Raw genomic sequence first — 12654 nt, forward strand, 5'->3', positions numbered from 1 at the left:
CTGTAATGAGAAGGGGTGTGGTCTAATGACATCAACACCCTATATCAGGTGTGCATAATTATTAGGCAACGTCCTTTCCTTTGGCAAAATGGGTCAAAAGAAGGACTTGACAGGCTCAGAAAAGTCAAAAATAGTGAGATATCTTGCAGAGGGATGCAGCAGTCTCAAAATTGCAAAGCTTCTGAAGCGTGATCATCGAACAATCAAGCGTTTCATTCAAAATAGTCAACAGGGTCGCAAGAAGCGTGTGGAAAAACCAAGGCGCAAAATAACTGCCCATGAACTGAGAAAAGTCAAGCGTGCAGCTGCCAAGATGCCACTTGCCACCAGTTTGGCCATATTTCAGAGCTGCAACATCACTGGAGTGCCCAAAAGCACAAGGTGTGCAATACTCAGAGACATGGCCAAGGTAAGAAAGGCTGAAAGACGACCACCACTGAACAAGACACACAAGCTGAAACATCAAGACTGGGCCAAGAAATATCTCAAGACTGGTTTTTCTAAGGTTTTATGGACCGATGAAATGAGAGTGAGTCTTGATGGGCCAGATGGATGGGCCCGTGGCTGGATTGGTAAAGGCAGAGAGCTCCAGTCCGACTCAGATGCCAGCAAGGTGGAGGTGGAGTACTGGTTTGGGCTGGTATCATCAAAGATGAGCTTGTGGGGCCTTTTCGGGTTGAGGATGGAGTCAAGCTCAACTCCCAGTCCTACTGCCAGTTTCTGGAAGACACCTTCTTCAAGCAGTGGTACAGGAAGAAGTCTGCATCCTTCAAGAAAAACATGATTTTCATGCAGGACAATGCTCCATCACACGCGTCCAAGTACTCCACAGCGTGGCTGGCAAGAAAGGGTATAAAAGAAGAAAAACTAATGACATGGCCTCCTTGTTCACCTGATCTGAACCCCATTGAGAACCTGTGGTCCATCATCAAATGTGAGATTTACAAGGAGGGAAAACAGTACACCTCTCTGAACAGTGTCTGGGAGGCTGTGGTTGCTGCTGCACGCAATGTTGATGGTGAACAGATCAAAACACTGACAGAATCCATGGATGGCAGGCTTTTGAGTGTCCTTGCAAAGAAAGGTGGCTATATTGGTCGCTGATTTGTTTTTGTTTTGTTTTTGAATGTCAGAAATGTATATTTGTGAATGTGGAGATGTTATATTGGTTTCACTGGTAAAAATAAATAATTGAAATGGGTATATATTTGTTTTTTCTTAAGTTGCCTAATAATTATGCACAGTAATGGTCACCTGCACACACAGATATCCCCCTAAAATAGCTAAAACTAAAAACAAACTAAAAACTACTTCCAAAAACATTCAGCTTTGATATTAATGAGTTTTTTGGGTTCATTGAGAACATGGTTGTTGTTCAATAATAAAATTATCCCTCAAAAATACAACTTGCCTAATAATTCTGCACTCCCTGTATCTGTCCTCTATCTATTCCTACATCTGATAAAATGTAGGAATATCTTAAAGACTTAAAGACCTGGATGTCTTCTAATTTCCTGCTTCTAAATCCAGGTAACACTAAGATTATTGTATTTGGCCCATGAGGACTTGGAAACTATCCACACTGCTAATACTATTGAATTGTTTGATGACCATCTTATTACAGAGTTTCAATGGCCCATCCAAAAATCTATCGATTTGCATCAAAAAGAAGATGTGAAACATATGACCCAAAAATAAAGATGAACTGAAGGCCACTATCAAAGCCTATTAGGGAGTTCATAAATTAATATTTGTTTTTCAGAAGTTGGAAATATTTGGACATATTTAAATAGTTTCGGATAGTGGTTTTTATTTCCCTGAGCTACAATTTTCCATTTTTGAGATGCACTATAAGTGTGTGGGTGCCACATGTCTATGTACATGTTTAATTGATAACCTGATCCCTGAGGTAAGCACTCATAAGATGAATATTCGCTATTAGGGTATTCTCATTAGTGTGTGACCTTCAAGTGAGCTCTCTCTGTATTGATTGCCTCAGCCACGGTTGACACTGGCCTTTCAATGAAGATTGCTCCCCATCACTGCAACAACAACACCACCACCACAGACGTTCGGTTGGAACATTATCGTTTAAAGAGCAGAGCCAGGACAATAATCTGTTCTTGTAGAGGCCAGGTGATGATCAATCAGAATGAGTGGATAGGATGCTGAGAAAAGAGCAGCACCCTAAAGTCAAAAGATATAAGAAATATTACATTAACTAACTTTATCACGTGTATCAAAAAAACAAAGAACAAAAACAAAAGACAAAGTTTGGGAAAGATTTAACTGGAAAATGTTGCCAAATACACTGGAAAAAGGAGATTGGTATTAAATTCACAAGTCGTTTTGAAAGAGGAACGGCCATATAAGAGGAAAAAGCAGAAGAAACTCGTTCCATAGCTTAAAGTGGACATGAAGTACTACATATATAGAGACTAATTTAGACTTTGGAGCCCTGGTCTCAAAAAACGTTGTAAATTTAACACTGACTGTGAAGCTGGATTTAAGAAATAAGTATTTGAAGTTTTTACAAAATGTTTAGTGCCACGGAAAAGAGAGATCCAGGCGCGGTTCTCCTCAAAAGCAAAACAGTGCGTTTATTTACAGTGAAACAAAACAGGTGAGTCCAGCAATTCACTCCAAAAGTGCAATTTTCAAACAGTGCTCGTCCTTTGCTCCCCGTGTTCTCCGTGCTGAGGCTCCGTGAGTGCATGTGCTCCCCAACTTGCTTCTCCATCCGACACTCCTGGAGGAAGAAAGAAATCCACAATTAGCAACTCGCTAGCCGAATACCAAAAGCACACTTCTCGAACACACTCTACCAGTTAGGAGTAATAATCCCATGTCGACTGTTGCCGCGAGCCCAGCCCACCACAATCACTTAAGGTGGGCATGAGACACTACAAGTATAAAGGCTAATTTACTCTATGGAGCCCTACTCTAAAAAGGCACGATCAATTTAACACTGTCTATAAAGCTGGTTGAATTTTTTCAGTAATGTAAAAATACATACTCTGTGTGTAATTTCCATTTTTATTCAACTGTCTCTAGACTCAGTACTTTTTTTCTTCTAAGGAAATATTCTCTGAAATCGTAAAAACTATTCAAGACATAATGTATAAAACAGTGAGGGGAAAAAAAAGTATGTACACATGAAACATTCAATGCATCATGGGAGTGTAGGCCTATTGCATTGTCACTAAGGGCGGATTCAGGGTCGTCTGGTGCAGCCCTAACTATATGCTTTAGCAAAAAGGAAAGTTTTAAGCCTAATCTTGAAAGTAGAGATAGTGTCTGTCTCCTGAATCCAAACTGGAAGCTGGTTCCACAGAAGAGGGGCCTGAAAACTGAAGGCTCTGCCTCCCATTCTACTTTTAAATACTCTAGGAACAACAAGTAGGCCTGCAGAGCGAGAGCGAAGTGCTCTAATAGGGTGATATGGTACTACAAGGTCATTAAGATAAGATGGGCCTGATTATTTAAGACCTTGTATGTGAGGAGCAGGATTTTGAATTCTGGATTTAACAGGAAGCCAAAACAGGAGAAATCTGCTCTCTCTTTCTAGTCCCTGTCAGGACTCTTGCTGCAGCATTTTGGATTAGCTGAAGGCTTTCAGGGAGTTTTTAGGACTTCCTGATAATAAACAGAGAGTTAGAGGTCATGCAGTTCTTTAAACCTTTAAGATATTCCTGCAGTAACTAATTAACTAATTGAGCTAATTTTAGCAAACTCTGGTGTTTGCCAAAGGCATGTGCCTTTTACTGATGAGTGACTTCCCTCTGGCACCTCTATCACAGAGGCTTTATTGGTGGAATGATGCAGGAGTGGTAGTCTTTCTGAAAGGTCGTAGTCTTTCCAGCATTGCACTCTCTCCACAGAGCAGTGTTGGAGCTCTGTCAGAGATCTCCGGGTTTTTTGACGCTCACTGAGTAGTCTAGACTAGATTAAGGCCCTTCTACCCTGATTTAAGGCCATGTGTCTTGTCTAGACTAGTCAGAGAGCTAAGGCCTTCAATACTTATAGTTTTTTTCATTTATGGAAGATGGAGGCCACTGTCATGTCAGGTGGCAGAGCAGGTCACCTGCCAATCCCCTGTCTGCTCTAGTCTGCATGCCAAGTATCCTTGGGCAAGATAGTAAACCCATGTTTCTCTCTGATGCATCCATCTGAGTATGAATGTGTGTGAATATTAGATAGAAAGCACTTATGTAGAAAGAGCATAGTTGAAAGAGGGAAGTGTAAAGGGCTTTAAGTGCCCAGATAGAGTAGAAAAACACTATATAAGAACACCATAACCAAGTGGCCGGCACAGTATACAGGTATATCTGTGCAGAGTATGGCCTGGAAGTCCTGAGGTCAAAATGGGATCTACTCCCTAGGGTGGTCGAGAATGACTGAGCTAAGATCCTGTGGAAGAAGAAACGCGAAGGTGAAGACAACAGTGGTTTCAGTGGTAATCAGAGCACTCAGTGCAGTTACCCCCAAGTTAGGCAAGTGGTTCCAGCAGATTCCAGGAACAACATCTGAGATCCCTGTCCAGTAGGCCACAGTCCTAGGGGTGAGAGGGGGATTTTTTTTAATTTATATATTTGTTTTTGTTTGTTTGTTTGTTTGTTTGTTTTTGGCTGGTGCTGAAAAATTAATCCATGGAAAAATTAAACATAAATTCTGGCTTAAGCTGCCATATGTCCATAGTTGGTTTCAGCAGATTATTGGTGTTTTAATCGTTTTTCTTTTCGTGTGTGGACATCAGCTCTGTTAGTTACAAACAGAAATTTCGGCTAAAAACTGCAACTGATTTTACAGGCAGTCAAAAAAAAAATACTGTGAGGGTATTTTCAATACTCTGTAATTCATCTTCAGTTAAAACTGTGTTTAATCCACCATTATTGAATGGTTATTGAAGTGCACGCTTTTTCAGTTTGGTGTTGCTGCCTTTACAGATGTGGAGAGAGACACAAGACATGCTGCTGTTTGTACATATTTAATAATCAGCTCTAGACAACAGTTGAAGGAGAGTCTAGTCTGTTGCTCTTACAGTTTAATACTCATCCAACTTAAAGATTACATTTTCAGCTAAACAGTCATCTTAACATTAGAACAGCCAAAGTCAGTTTGTTGTATTAGATTGTTTTATTAAAGCATAAAAATGTACAAACATTAAAAAACTATTCTCACCTCTTATCTCCCAGGGGTCTCTTAGCTTCTGTATTAAAGTTTCCAGACACTAATAGGCTTAGAAGCCAATAGCTGTGGATTAAGGCATAAAGGGAGGTGAGCCACCTCACTGTGTTCTCTTCTTGTTTCCCTTTTAGATGAAAAGAGGCACAGACTTAATCTGTCGCTTCGTAGGAAGGAGACATGGCTGGCTGTTCATTTGAAGAGGGTGACATGCAGTGATCTAGTTTTTCTTTCCAGGTCTGTCTAATTACTGGCTTGATCACTGGCCTGACCTTTCACATTCACGCTGGATGGAAGAAAGTGCCAACACCTTGATGGAGCTGGATAATAAGAACAGGAGGATCAGAAGGGTGGCAGAGACACACAGCATGAGGAAAAAAGACAGAAAAAGGGCAGGTCTGCAAAACAATTTGGTAATTGTACCTTTTTATCCCTCAGCAAAGTAATGAAATGACCCATATCTCCAACCTTCCTTTCTTTCTGTTGTTCTTCAATGTCCTTCAATAAATTTTTATCCCCTGATGGGCCTACAGCTTTATTTTATACTTTATTGGAGCGTTACAAAAATTGCCTAGAAATATTATTGTCACCATCAGTTTCATGCTGATTATCGATATCAGAGTTCTCTGGAAAGGTGAAATTTGCAGGTTCTGATTTTAGAATTATGCAGAGCAACTTTCTGAAACAACCTGCAGTTAAAAAGTGCCTTGGAGTTAATGTTATGCATAAATGCATGGTTAGTTAGATTCATAATTCACAGTGCAGCCCTAAAATGAAATGAATGATAGTCAGCCCTAACCTGATCGTTATTCATTGCATCAATCACAAGGTAGAACATGTAGTTCATGATGCTGTTGAATCTGTTAGAGACCATTCTTGCAGGGAGCACCTTGTAGTTTCCGTTTTATGGTGAAATTAATTTTTTTCCACTTCTGGATTATGGCCGCACTAGTGCTCACTGGAACCTTCAGTAGTTGAGGAATTTTTCTAACCCTACCCATCATGAGATGTTTCTTGCATGACACCTTGTGTGACACATCACTTTATAGGCAGTCAGCTAGGACTGAACCAGGTAATAGTAATTTGCACCGAGGGATTGGATTACTTCCTAATTACATGACGTGGGCAGTCTGCAAAGGTTCAAAAATGCACTCCAGTGTGACAGATTAGTTTCAGTTTTAAAATACCTTTATTAATAGTAATTTAACAAAGAGAAGTTAATAATGTGGTAATTACTAAGTTATTACCATGAAATTGCCAAAATAATAACCACTTAATATCCAAGTAATATCATGGTGGCAAAAGTGGTTGTTGGGGAATATTACCCTGATATTTATAAAATAGGATAATAAGATCCCCAAAACGGGGGGTAATAATATGAAAATACAGCTTGTAATAGAAAGAAAGAAAATTTATAGAAAGAAAAAAGAATGTAATAATCTGGTAATTAAGTGTGCCTATGCCAAAAGGCACACTTATTACTATTGCTCGGATTTATTATTAAGTGTGCCTATGCCAAAAGGCACACTTATTACTATTGCTCGGATTTATTATTCTTATTAAGTGTGCCTATGCCAAAAGGCACACTTATTACTATTGCTCGGATTTATTGTGTGGATGCTTTAAGCATCCACACTATTGAGTTCCTGTTTCTCTTTATTCTTTATACTTTATTATTATTGTGTGGATGCTTTAAGCATCCACACTATTGAGTTCCTGTTTCTCTTTATTCTTTATTATTATTATTGTGTGGATGCTTTAAGCATCCACACTATTGAGTTCCTGTTTCTCTTTATTAAGTGTGTCTATGCGAAGGCACACTTATTACTATTGCTCGGATTTATTATTATTGTGTGGATGCTTTAAGCATCCACACTATTGAGTTCCTCTTGATACTTCTGTACACTTTTTGGCACTTAACTACTTCCGCAATTTTCAGCCGATTTTCACCGTTCAAATTTTAAACTATTCTGCTATTTCTGCTATTGTGTGCTATGTCTTTTTGTATTTTTCACTATTATACTTTTTAAAATATTAAGCTTAATTTGTCCCATTGAAATGAATGGGAAACTTCTGCAATTCTGCTAAAATTTTCTTGTTTTTGAAACTTAACTACTTCCTCATATTTTCACGTAGAACAACCATTCAAACTTTAAAATGTTCTCAAATTATTTGGCTATTCAGGTATAAATCAGCTTTTTCAAATCTTTTACCGTTTTACTTTTATGCCTCTTAAAGTTTTCACTTGCAAAATTGTGATTTTTCACAAAATACATGCGTTGTTATGGTTGCTATGCACTTGGCTTCCAGTGTGCCACTGAAGGTTTTGCAGTCTTCTCTTCATGTCCGAACAACTTCTTGCTACTTGCTCAATTTTCACTCAACTTCCACAAATTATACATCAAAACGTAGGTATTTTTGCTGGCTTTCCGAAAATGTCACTATCATTGTTGTGGGATTTATAGAATTTTGGCAAATCTCCTCAGACCAACACAAAGTCGCAAAACTCTCCATAGAAAGTCAATGGAGAGTTTGTTCAAAATCACCGCTTGATTTCTGTAATGAGAGGCATATTCGAATCGTCATATCTCCTTAATGAAGCAAAGTTAAGACATAAGGCTTGTCCCAGTATATCTTCAGACACTCCTGACGCTCACAATTCAAGAATTATTTTCTCACCTATTACCGTTCTGAAATGAGTTAGACTTGTTTGACGGTAGGAAATTCGTCCTTCGCTCAGATTTCTTCAGATTTCAAACTCTGGAAATGAACCACTTATTTCTCTCGTCATATCTTTTTAATGGATTTCCACAGAGACCTGAAAATTTCCATGATTGTTCACCAAAGCCTGCTGTCTCTTACGGTGAAAGAATGATATTGATACTCCAAATAGATTTAGAGTTAGAAAGCGTTGTTTGAGGGCAAGTCAAGGCAGTTTTTGCTTTGCTCTACTCAGTTATGGTGCATTAGAAGTCAAATATCTTTAATAATTCATATTTTAATGATAAATTGTCAACACTTTAAGATTCCCCCATCTCTTCTGAACAAAACGGTGTAAGAATGACTGTTCTAGCCCCTACGGTTAGGAAATTATGGTCATTTGTTTGAGGGGAGTCGTCATTATGAGAAATAGACTGCAAAAATCCTGTGTCTCTCTGTGCTGCGTGCACCTGTTTTGGCGGGAAAAAGTGCACAGGCTCTCTGATTGGTGGATTCAAATTCAGCAGCTCCCAGGCTGCTTGACTGAGCTAGAAACTTACTTCTCTCTCCCTCTGTGTGTGTGTGTGTGTGTGTGTGTGTGTGTGTGTGTGTGTGTGTGTGTGTGTGTGTGTGACAGAGAGCGAGAGAGAGAGAGAAAGTCTTTTAATGGGATGATCTCATTGTAAGATTCAAATTCAATATATTTAGAGTGGTTGACTGAATTGGATCTTGTGTGTGTGTCTCTGTTATATTTTTTTTTGCCGATTTTTTTCATTTAACAAGCATATTTGAGGGACCCTCAGCATGTTCAGCATTTTTTCAGCTGTCCATTTTGCTTTTCCAATTTTTCTGTATAAGATATTACTATTGTGCTGAATCATACTATTTCTGCTATTTTATAAGATTTGTGCTAAATATAGTATTTCTGCCAAATATAGTATTTCTGAATAATTATAGTTTTTCTACCAAATCACAGTATAGTATTTTTGCTTTTTATAGGATTTTTATAGGATATTTATATTGCTTAATATAGTATTTCTGCTTTTTATAGTATTTGTGCTAAAACATAGTATTTCTACTAAATGTAGTATTTATGCTTAATCATACTATTTCTGCTTTTTATAAGATTTGTGCTTAATATAGTATATCTGCTAAATTTTAGTAATTCTGCTTTTTATAGTATTTGTGCTAAAATATAGTATTTCTACTAAATGTAGTATTTATGCTTAATCATACTATTTCCATATATTACTGCCAGGTCGCCAGGCAGCCAATCCTCTGTGAGGCCTGAGACATTCAAATTTACATATCAGGGCCTCCACGGCTTCCCAGCCAGCCAATCATATATGTGGGCTGAGGCATTCAAATTTGCATATTGGGGCCTTCGTGGCTTCTAAACCAACCCGTCATCCATGTCATATATCTCAAAAAATTCATATTTTAATGATAAATTGTCAACACTTGACGATTCCCCCATCTCTTCTGAACAAAACGGTGTAAGAATGACCGTTCTAGCCCCTACGGTTAGGAAATTATGGTCATTTGTTTGAGGGGAATCCTCACTATGAGAAATAGACTACAAAAATCCTGTCTCTGTGCTGCGTGTGTGCACCTGTTTTGGCGGGAAAAGTACACAGCCTCTCTGATTGGTGGATTCAAATTTATCAGCTCCCAGGCTGCTTGACTGACCTAGAAACTTGCTTCTCTCCCTGTGTGTGTGTGTGTGAGAGACAGAGGCAGAGAGAGACAGAGAGACAGAGAGAGAGAGAGAGAAAGACCCTCTTTAGGGCAGCATCTCATTGTTTGACTGGCATAGACCCTGTGTGTGTGTCTCTCTCTTTACATTTCTGTATTTATTTATTTGTATTTCTTTTTTTCCCCACAGTTGAACAATAATTAGTTTTGAGACAGCTTAAGCATGTTCTGTTTTTTTCTCAGCTTGTCACTTTAGTTTTCCAGTATTTTCACTTAAGTTATAACTATTCTGCTCAATCATAGTATTTGTTCTAAATCATTGTTATTATGCTATATTGTAGTATTTCTGCTAAATCATACTATTTCTACTATATTATATTTTTCTTTCTAAATATAGCATTTCTGCTATATAATTGTATTTCTGCTATCTTATAATATTTGTGCTAAACCAGAGTATTTGTGCTGAATCATAGTATTTCTGCCAAATGATAGTATTTCTGCCAAATTATAGTATTTGTGCTAAAACATAGTATTAATTTAAAATTACAATATTCATAGTTCATCACAGTGTCTCTGGTAAAACACAGTATTTCTGCTATGTTGTACTATTTTTCTAAATCATAGTGTTTCTGTAATGTTTAACGGTGTGTTCACACCGAACGCGATGGACGCGAATAGAGCGTCAGGTTTACATGTAAAGTCAATGGAAAGGCGCGATGACGCGCGATTGCGGGTCCCGCGAAAATTCGGAAGCAGATTTGCGTCGCGAAAACGCCAAAACGCGTGAAACGCGCGTCAGTGTAGCGCGTCTGGCGCGTTTGACTCGCGAATAAAACCACGCACGTGAGTTTTTGTGTTGCATTTTGTGCATACGCGCGTTTCGCGTCTACCGCTCGAGTTGGAAAAATCTGAACTCCAGCGTCAAATCGCGCCGCGACAACCAATCAGGAGCCTGGTGACGTGGCTGTTAACTAGGTCAAAGGGGCAGATCCAGCCAAAGCCTTTCATACTTCAATGGAGGGGAAGGCTAATCAATGCGGTAGCAAACAACTCGGAGCTGTACAACACCAGCTGCTTTCAGTACCGAGACAGGAATAAAAAGGACCGAGCTTGGAGGAAGATATGTGAAGAGATCGGGCAACCTGGTAAGTTCATTCATTTCTCTTTTGAAAGTTTTCACTGACCCGGGGAAGCAGCACAAAAGCTAGCAAGCCACCGCTATTTTCCCACTGACGTACAAATACCGTTCTGCTTTTATGCATGTTATCATTTAGGAATATATTTTATTGTTTATTAATAAACAGCACACAGTGGTCCCGCTGTTCATCCGTCACTGCTTTGCTTTTTCGCTGATTTTTTATTGCACAGTACAGCATTGCATTCTGCAGCCTGATTGACAAATCTCCTGCGCTTGCCAAATTTATCACGTTTGGTTTTGATAACCATCGCGTCCAATAGAAAAAACAGCACAAAAACACCCATAACTATGAGCCTCATTCGGAAATAGACACCTGCACCGTGAGGGAAAAAGGCGCACGAAAGTGGCGGGCAGATGAAGACAAACCGCGGCATAATAATACTTTTACGTTTTGCAATCTACAAAGGTTTGCACTTTGAGAATCAATTGTGAGAACTGTGACCAGGGGCTAGTTATTCTGAGAACCCCTGCAATAAATGAGGGACCACTGTCTACTCTACGATTATTATATCGAACCTGTTAACATTTAATACTGTATTGATAGAACCAACTGATTCTGCAGCAGAGCATCCCCAGTCCCTGAGCTCCTGCTGCTGCACCCACAGATATGTACAGCAAGCACTGATACCTTTTTAGTCGGTGGGATTCCCTTGTGATCACCTTTACTAAATATCTACAACCAATCTGATTATATCCTGTTATTGTTTTTTTTTTTTTCAATGTTGAAATTAAAATCTAGTAGCAGCCTTCTCATTTCTTTGTGTTTTGTGCTGTTTTACAGGCCCACAGAGGAGGACGGCTCCGAGGCAGATGAGGGACGGGTCCCAGGACGGTCCATCGGCGGTGGAGCTGGCCATCCTGGAGTCCCTGAAGAGGCCACACCAGTCTCCAATGGAGCATTTCCTCCTCAGCCTTGTTCCTGCTCTGGAGAGCAGCTGGTCCTTTTTATTCCTGTCTCTCTGTAAATTCTTATATTTTATATATTTATGTTTAATGTTTTTCTGTTTGAGACTTTTAATATTATTTCAAATAAATGTTTATAATGACTAATGTCTCAGTTCTACTACACAGCAAATGTTGGCACACGACTTGACACATGTAGAATTTATTTCATATTATACTAATGACAAAATATACTGATACAGTGGGATGCAGAAGTTTGGGCAACCTTGTTAATAGACATTATTTTCCTGTATAAATTGTTGGTTGTTACAATAAAAAATGTCAGTTAAATATCATACAGGAGACACACACAGTGATATTTGAGAAGTGAAAAGAAGTTTACTGGATTTACAGAAAGTGTGCAATAATTGTTTAAACAAAATCAAGCAGGTGCATCAATTTGGGCACCACAAAAAAGAAATGAAATGAATATTTAGTGTATATCAATGTGTATGTCTCCTATATGATATATGGGGTGCCTTTGTCTGGATGTGCTTCCCATCCAGAGCTGCACAGCACAGAGGAAAGTTCCAGCGCTCCTGGAATCCCTCTGTGATGGAGCGCCAGTCTCCAGGTGAAGGCACAGCCATGAAGTCGTCCACTAGACAGTCCCAGATGGACGTCGCTGCCTTGGGGGTGATCTGGCTCACCGTGGACACACCGACTCTGAAACTGAACGCGATGGTCCTGAAGGAGTCCCCGGTGACAAAGAACCTGGACAAAATTGTTCAAAATCAGTATTATGTGTACTGCAGTTACAAAATACATTATTCAAATTCCAAAATACTTTTGTGATGTCAGATATAAATCACAAAACTTAAATCTTACATAAAACATTTTGTAATTATAAGGATAATTACAAAATGTATATTAGATAATATCTAAAACAGTTGTGTTTTGTTTTAACTTTAACATATCATAATTTGATTGGTAGC

The 12654-nt window shown here is 38.9% G+C and overlaps 1 long non-coding RNA gene across 1 annotated transcript; it reads left to right on the top strand.

The window, feature by feature from the left end:
- Positions 1 to 10432: 10432 nt before the first annotated feature.
- Positions 10433 to 11827, top strand: LOC147321391 (uncharacterized). Its single transcript, XR_015130937.1, has 2 exons — positions 10433 to 10724; positions 11559 to 11827. It is a non-coding gene; the product is annotated as an uncharacterized LOC147321391 (long non-coding RNA).
- Positions 11828 to 12654: the final 827 nt, after the last annotated feature.

Source organism: Aulonocara sp. 'chitande type north' Nkhata Bay, linkage group LG9, assembly GCF_057382095.1.
Source record: "Aulonocara sp. 'chitande type north' Nkhata Bay isolate Kocher_YH1m ecotype deep benthic linkage group LG9, A_spYH_male_GT1.1, whole genome shotgun sequence".
NCBI classification, from domain to species: Eukaryota; Metazoa; Chordata; class Actinopteri; order Cichliformes; family Cichlidae; genus Aulonocara; species Aulonocara sp. 'chitande type north' Nkhata Bay.